The 8,276-nt window shown below is 37.9% G+C and overlaps 1 pseudogene; it reads left to right on the top strand.

Annotated features, from left to right (window-relative positions):
• Positions 1 to 1,363: 1,363 nt before the first annotated feature.
• Positions 1,364 to 1,840, top strand: LOC127562401 (60S ribosomal protein L27-like; annotated as a pseudogene).
• Positions 1,841 to 8,276: the final 6,436 nt, after the last annotated feature.

The raw sequence follows: 8,276 nt of genomic DNA, 5'->3' as shown, positions 1-8,276 counted from the left end.
TCCTTTCTCAAGCTCATATCTAAGTAGGGATTTGTCTCTTTTGAATCTTTTTTGATGGGATGACTTATATCCTTGATCTTCTCAAATATTGAGCAGTAACTTGAACTATTTAAAAGGTGCCAAGGAAAAATATGAACCTTGTGGGGGAAGGTAGAGAAGTGAGTAATGCTCAGAGATGAGGTTCATTTGTTAGCCTAAAGATTGCCCATTTACTCAGACTGAGCAAGCACGGGAAATCAATGCCAGGTTATGCTACATTAACAAGAAGATAACAGTTCAAGGGAAGGAATTATCTACTCTCCCCCTTTCCAATCAAATGGGGGTTAGGTGCTGTTAATAGAGAAAGAAACAGAATCACCAATGTTCTCTTCTGGGAACTTATCTGTTTGTAAGAAAGGGATTCTAGGTTTCATTTAGTGAATTAATGGAAAAAATTTGGGGAGAGTAGCTGACCTTTTTCTTTTTAATTTGTCTTCATGTTTTTAAAAGGTCAATCAATTTCTCCCCTCTTGGTGCTGACTACACTGGGGAAAGGAGGGTGGGCAGAAGCCAGGGGGCAAAAGAAGAACAGGGAGTTATGATTGTTAGAGTTTCTTCTACAAAGAATGACTCTCTGACTAAAGATTGGAAGTAGACACAGAGAATGGTAGTAGAAGGAAACAAAGATAAGGAGAGAGAAATACAGAGACTCTTCCTCATAGCCCCATTTCTCCTTTTAAAATGAATGTGGAACCAAGCCGTGATCATAGGTCAATCAGTAAATAAGCATTTATTAAATTTCTACTCTGTGACTCTCCCAGTCAGGGACTGGGCTAAGTGCTGGGAATACAGAAAAGATAAAAGGCAGTTGATGCTCTTAAGGAGTTCATAATCCAATGGGAGAGAAAACACGTAAGCAATTGCATATAAACAAGCCATATACAACAAAATTGGGATCAACAACAGAGAGAGTGCAGTAGAATTAAGGGGGATCAGGAAAGACTTCCTGTACTAGATGCGATTTTTAGCTGAAGCTTAAAGAAAACCCAGAAAGCCAGAAAGTGAGCATGGGAAGGGAGAGCATTCCAGTTCAATCTCCTCAACAGGGGTTTAGGCTGGCTAATTACTTGTTCAAGGTCATCCGGATCATTTAAATTTGGATTATAATCAAGTTCCTCTGATTATAGATCCTGCATTCTTTCCACTGTATCCCATATGTAGCCTTTTCAACACCAGATGATGGTCAAAGAGATTAAATCAGTCCACTCATAAGGGCCAGAGTTAAAACTCTAACCCAAAACTCTAAGCATTACACCATGCTACCTCAACAGAAGAACAGAGGCTTGACATCGTATGGGAAGCAACTCGTTAGGAAGATGATGCACATCACTGCAATCCATCTTGCAAGAGTGATTCTTGCTTTGGGCTCTTAGAGAATTCTGCTTCATGTTGAAATGGGCACGTTCATGAAACCCAGGAAGGAAGTGCTGGCCCTGGCCGGGCTATATTCTGGTACAAAGCATCTTCATAAAGAACATTGATGATGGAACTTCCAATCGTCTCTACCCCCATTCCTCCATTGGCATGTAATACTTACTACCCTTACAAAGCGACTCAGTAATAGGCAAAAAGAAGATTGCCAAAAAATCAAGTCCTTTGTGAAAATTTATGACTACAGCCATTCTGCGCCCACCGAATATTCTGTGGGTATCCTATTGTACAAAACAGTCATCAACAAGGATGTCTTCAGTGACCCTACTCTAAAATATAAGGCTTGGATGGAGGCCAAAGTCAAGTATGAGGAGAGGAGAAGCACAAGATGTGCCAAAATAAGAGACTCTTCCAGAAGCTATGCTTTTAGAACTGCTCTGCTGCTTAGTAAATAAAAATGTTCATTTTTTTAAAAAAGAATTACTATTAATGTGCTAAATAGGGATGAAGAGAAGAGGTCTTTTTTTTCTATGATACCTCTTGAAAGATAAAATGGTCCTTCAGGGATCAGTTCCAGAATGAAGGAATTAATAGTCTTGCTCAAATCATATTTTAAATGAATCCATAGCAGAATGACCATGGTAGAGAGAAGACTGAAGACAAAGCCAGGCAAAGATTAAGGAACTTGAAATTTTTAGCCTAGATAAGGGAAAACTTGGGGGATAGGATCACCCCCCAAATAGAAAGGACTTGGAGGTAGTGAATGTTCTATCACTAGAAGTCAAGTGGAGGCTGGATGACTGTCTTTTGAGGATATTACAAAGGGGTTTCCTGTTCAGATTCTGGCTGGGATGAAAGACGATTAAGGTTACTTCCAATTCTGAGATTCTGTGGTAATTCTGACATTATCATGCTCCTACTACTATCAATATTGCCTCATTGGTCCTTTATGGGCTTGAGGAGAACCCTGTTATTCATGTAGCTCTTTTCTTGGATAATCCCATATCTAAGCTATTTATAATATCTAAACACTTTAACCTTAATTTCTACCTTTCCCCCCTTATTATTCTCTTATCATTTGGCCAAACTAAATCATTTCCCACCATATTTTCCACTCTGCCATTTCTTATTTCATTATCTTTGCTCATTCTAAACCGTCAATTGATCCACAAATATTTGTCAAGTACCTACAATATACCAGGCACTCTGCAAAAGCAACAATAAAATTACAAGCCAATGCTATAAGGAAGGAATTGATGGGGGTGGGAGGAGGAAAAGATTAAGTAATAAGCAAGGCAAGTTAAGAAGTAGAACAAATAGAAGAATTAGCAAGAATAGGAAATAAGAGATATATACAAACACAATAACAAGGATCAGGAATAGAATTTATTAGGAAAATAAAAGTAGGGCTGGTAATCATTCATCTCAGATGAAGATTTTATCAACTGAGAAATCTAAATTGTTTGTCAGTCATATTTATATTGCTTTAGATGCATGTTTATGTATGTCCATAAGCATATATGTATATAAGTAAGTATAAGTAAGAGTATACAAGTATGTATAGACATAAGTATGCATGTGTGCATCTGTGTTTAACTGTAGTCTGCTTGGGGGAGGCAAGATGAGGATAAGAGGGAAAAAAAGAATAAAGTTAAAAATGCATAGAAGAAAACAAAAGAATAACCTACAAGGAAACAAAGAAAAGATGGACTGTCATGAATATAATGTCTTCTATTATCATATATATGCTTTCTTGAAATGGAAATTTATTGTTACATAATTTGAATTCTCCCTGATATTCTTCTGGGCACATGACAATATTTTTTCTTTTTTAAAATCTTTTTAATTCTTATTTAATATTTAAGCTTTAGACAAATATTTTTTAAAAAGAAAGCCAATCTCAGAGTGTGGAAGGGGAATAAAATAAAGCAAGATTGGAAAGGGAGAGACAGGGACAGGTTGTGAAGAACTTTACAATCCAAGGAAGCTTAGATTTACTCCTAGAGGCAACAAATAGTCATGAGTTTTATTGAGTACAGGAATGACATGGTTAGATTTTAGTTAAATAACATCAGCAGTGGAGTGGAGGATGGATTGAAGGGGGGGGGACACCTGAAATAAGGAGTGCAATTAGAGATTATTGTAATAGTAGTCCAGATGAGAGGAGAGAAAGACTTGAACTGGGCTGGTAAATATGAGTATGTAAGGTGGATAAGAAAGATGCTGTAAAGATAGAAAAAGAAAAATTTGCTAGAATGTGTAGAGTGAAAACTAGGTTTTACCCCTGGGAGACTGGAAGGTCTCTATGCCATCAATGAAAATAGAAAATTAGGTTTGGGTAAATTTTTAAGGGAAAAGTAATGAATGCTGTTTTGTGCATCCAATTTGAAATGTCCAATAAGCAGTTGTAAATGCATGACTGGACATCAAGAGAAAGACTAAAGCTGGATATGTAGATCTCAGAGCAATCTGCATAGAAATGATAATTAAACCCGTTGGAGCTGATGAGGTTACCAAATGAAAGAGTTTACAAAGAGAAATGGGCCCAAAGCAGAGCCTCAGGGACAATTACAGTTAGGGGGAATGGTGTGGATGATGAGCCAGAAAAGGAGAATGAGAAGTTGCAGTCAGATTGGTAGGAGGAAAACCAAGAGAGAGCAGAGTCACAAAATCCCAGAGAGGAAAGAGCATCCAGGAGAAGAGATGAATTAAGTGTCAAAGGCTACAAAGTGATCAAAAATGATGAGGATTCAGAAAAAGTCATTGGATTAAAGAATCAAGAGATGATTTGATATCTTTGGAGAATGAAGTTTCAATTGAATGATGAGGTTGGAAGCCAAGTTGAAGTAAGTTGGGCATATTTATAGGCAGTAGGGAAGGAATCAGTTGATGGGGAGAGACTAAAAGTTGAGGTGTAAATGTAATTTGTGTGTGTGTGTGTGTCTGTCTGTCTGTCTGTGTGTGGGTGTGGGTGAGAAAGAGAGAGGAAGGAAGGAGAGGAATGAAGGGAGGGAGAGAGAAGGGATGAGGTCAAAAATATTTGTAGAGGAATTGTATTTGGTGAGAAGGTTTGTCTCTCGATCAGAGACTAGAATAAAAGAGAAAATGGAAATAAAGAGAGGGAAGGCAAGAAGGAAGGAAGGAAAAAGAAATAAAACAAGGAAGGAAGGAGTGAAGGAAAGGAGAAAAGAGAGAAAGAAGAAAGGAGCGAAAAAGAAATAAAGGAAAAAAGAATTTATTGAATACTTCATGTCAGACATGATTAGCCATACTGGGGATACAAATACAAAAATGAAGCGGTCTCTTCTTCATTTATATTACAATAGGGAGAGATAGCATATAGGAGTAGTGATCAAGAAAGAAAGTGCCTGAGGATTCACAGGAATGATAAATTAATCCATTGGCCAACCAATCCAGGAACAATGATAGTATTGATTTTATTTTTATGCCAGAGCAAGAGGGGAAAAAAGGAGGGGAGGGGGGAGAAAAGGGGCCAGTGTGAACAGTGAGATATATGAGGTAGTGAATAGTGAGGTGTATGTCTAACAGGAATATAAAGTGTGTTCTTATAGTTTAGGATCAAAGACTAGATAGATAGCATGAATTGGTTGAGTTTCACTTATCAAAGAACCTCAGTATTAGGGCAGGAATTCTGAAACTGAGAATATTATCTCTTCTAATATCGGGAATGGAGTAAGGAAAGAGATACGTGACTTCCTTTTTTTCTTCTGCATTTTCCCCAATCACTGAAAGGTTTGATGAGAAAAAAGAGCTTTAGACTAGCCTCAGTGAGAAATAAGATAAAGAATAAATTAAGAAGTAAAAGATAACCTTGTAGTGGGGGCCAAGCTGAGATTTGTTAACATAAATTTGATGCAAATCCAGATAGCTACCTACCTATCCTAAAGGTCCTCCCATCTAGCCTATAAAAAATTTTATCCATCTTTTAAAGGCCAAAATAAAATATCACTTTTTTCACGAAGCCTTCCAAAATTCCACCACCCTCACTGTCCAAAATGCAGTAGAAATATCTTATGTTCCTGAGAGTTACCAGTATTTCCTTTGTGAGTTTCCTACAGCATCCAGAACATTTCCTTAAGTGCTTTAATTATTTGTGAACTTCTCTTATTCCTCTCTCATTGAACAGTAAGCACCCAAGAGGCAGAGACTCTACTGCATCTCCTTTAGCATTTGCACAAGGCATTTCTTGCTTTATAGTGGGGGCTCAATAAATGTGTTCACATAATGTAGTGGAAAGAGTAGTACTGCCTGATCCTGGCATTGCCACTTACTAGCAATGTGATCATGGGCAAAATACTTAACCTCTATCAGCAGTAAGTTCTTCCTTTCTAAAAAATAGATATCATAATACTTTCATTACCTACTTTCCATGGTTGTTATGAGGATCATGACATAAAGTATATAAAGTGCTTCCCAACCTTAAAGTTTGTTTAAATAAAGGTGAAAAGAGAAGGGAAAGGGAAATGAAAAAAGAAAAGGGAAAAGAAGGAGAAGGTGAAAGAGAAAGGGAAAGAGAAGGAGAAGAGGGAGGGGAGGGGAAGGAGAAGGATAAGGGGAATGGACAGAGAAAGAGGAAGAGGAAAGGGCAGAGAAAGGAGAAGGGGAAAGGGCAGAGAAAAGAGAAGGGGAAGGAGAAGGAGAAGAGAAAAGAGGAAAACAAAGGGAAAGGGGAAGAAAAAAGAAAAGAAGATAGAAAAGGAGAAGTAATGGAAAGTGATCTCTCTCCCTCTAAGTATCTACAGGTCAATCTTCTATCCAGAATAAAAAGGTCCTTGTCACCCACTTCTGCATATAAAGCCAATCAAAATTGGCTCTTTCTGCCTCTTCTTCCAATGGTAGGATTTTTGAAACTAATTTTTTCATTGTAACAAGTATTACTTCTCTTTCCTACCCACCCAAGCCCCATTGTGGGGAAAAAAACCCCTTTTGTGACAAGTCTGTAACGAATCTCCACATCTGCCATGTCCAAAAATGTATGTCTTATCTATATATTTAGTCCATCACTCTGTCGGGAAGTGGATAGCATTTTTCAATATCAGTCCTCTCCAAGTCAGTTCTTTATGAGTTATTGGAAAATAACTAATTGGAAAACAGCAGTTATCTGAAATGCTTCACTTGGTTATTTTAAGTGTGTACCTGGGGATGGGCAAGTAGGAGAGGGGAGAACTTCTACTTTTCAGGGAGGGATAGACCTAAGTGCCATAAAAGTAGAGTGTGGCTAACATGAACCCCAGTGTCCTTAGCCCCAGGGTTGCAGATTTGAAAATTTTCATCACAATCAAGGGAGGTGCATTTGGGAAGGGAATTATACCTTTTTTTCTGTGGTGAGCACTAAGTGACCCTTCTCTTTGCCCTAGAATATCTTTTTCCCAGAGACAGGACCTGAAATTCCCATAATGACTCACTCCTTTGTGAGAAGATATTTTCAGTCCCCTTTTAAAATGCAAATGCTATCTAGGGTCTAGTCATTATCAGACATTAATATCTGTGCTCAAATTGGTTTATCAGGAGGAAATGAGTATGCAGTCCATTTGGAACCAAGCCCCAATGTCAGCCAGTCTTCTGTGTATTAAACCCCTTCCATGCACAGTGCTCAGAGATGCATTGTTTATGTCTACGCATTCCCAGAACATGACTGAGAATTTAGCATATTGTAATGATAGGGATAGGGATTGGACCTGCCATTTCATTGATATAAGGGATTCCTGGAAGAGAAAACCTTTTCTGCAATGCAGGCTGGCACTTTCTCTGTAATGTATAACCTTGGAGCTCCCTAGAATACTCAGAAATTAAATGACTTGCCTAGGATCATATAGCCAGTATGTATCAGAAATAGAACTTGAATACAGGTTTTTCTAGCTCCGAGGTCAGTGTTTAGTCTAATATACCACATGAAATAGTAGGCACTTAATAAATGCTCTTTGAAGGAATGGAAAGGGGAGTATAGTGAATAGATTCCCCACTAAAGGATATCCAAGTACTTCCTTTAATGTGTATGGATTGGTTAATGGATTCTGAAAATTTTTTTACCTGGGATTACAGGCTAAATCGCATGGAATCTGAAAGAAAGGGTCATTTAACTTCCCCAAAAGCAATGACTCACATTTGATGGATCTCACTTTTGGCATATTAGCCAAATCTCTGGATAGACCAAGCTCTTTCATCAGTGGCTACTCCAGATGTCTCATCCCTGGATCAGAACGTTCTGGTACACTCAATTCTACATAGGACAGAGCAGCCAAATGGATTCTGGGTATTGTCAAAGGCATTTGACCTATCAAAAATCAAAGACCTATGGACAACTATTTCTTGTTTAAATAAAGATCTGGAATTTGATTGCTGTGAAGACCATAACTTGACACATAATAAGGACTTAATAATTTTTAAAAATTCATTCATTTATTCATTTGCACCAGAGATTACTAACTCAGAGACTAGATAGATAGATATAGATAGAGTGAGAATTTTGTGGCAGGGATTTCTATTTAGATAGGAATTCGACTAGATCTATGAGACTATTCCCCCCTCTCCCTTGATTCTGAGATTCTTTTGATTCTGTGATTACACTTGGATGGGAGAAGGATCAGAGAGCAGTGGAGAGAGGAATAGAGAGATAGAAAAAGATAGAGAGACACAAAGAAAGACATAGACACAGAGACAAAGAGAGAGCCAATCATGTCTACTGAGGGGACTTGTAAAAAAAAAAAGCTGAACCTAATTATGAAATAGCCTGTATAGTACAAACTTGTATTGTGGTCAAGAATTCTATATTAAGGGCTTCAGTGCATCTGGCTGCCAAAAGGTATGAACAAAAACCTTCCACTAATGATTATGAAGACAACCAT

The sequence above is a fragment of the Antechinus flavipes genome, chromosome 4, assembly GCF_016432865.1.
Source record: "Antechinus flavipes isolate AdamAnt ecotype Samford, QLD, Australia chromosome 4, AdamAnt_v2, whole genome shotgun sequence".
In the NCBI taxonomy this organism is placed as follows: domain Eukaryota; kingdom Metazoa; phylum Chordata; class Mammalia; order Dasyuromorphia; family Dasyuridae; genus Antechinus; species Antechinus flavipes.
This window is presented reverse-complemented; position numbering and strand designations above follow the sequence as displayed.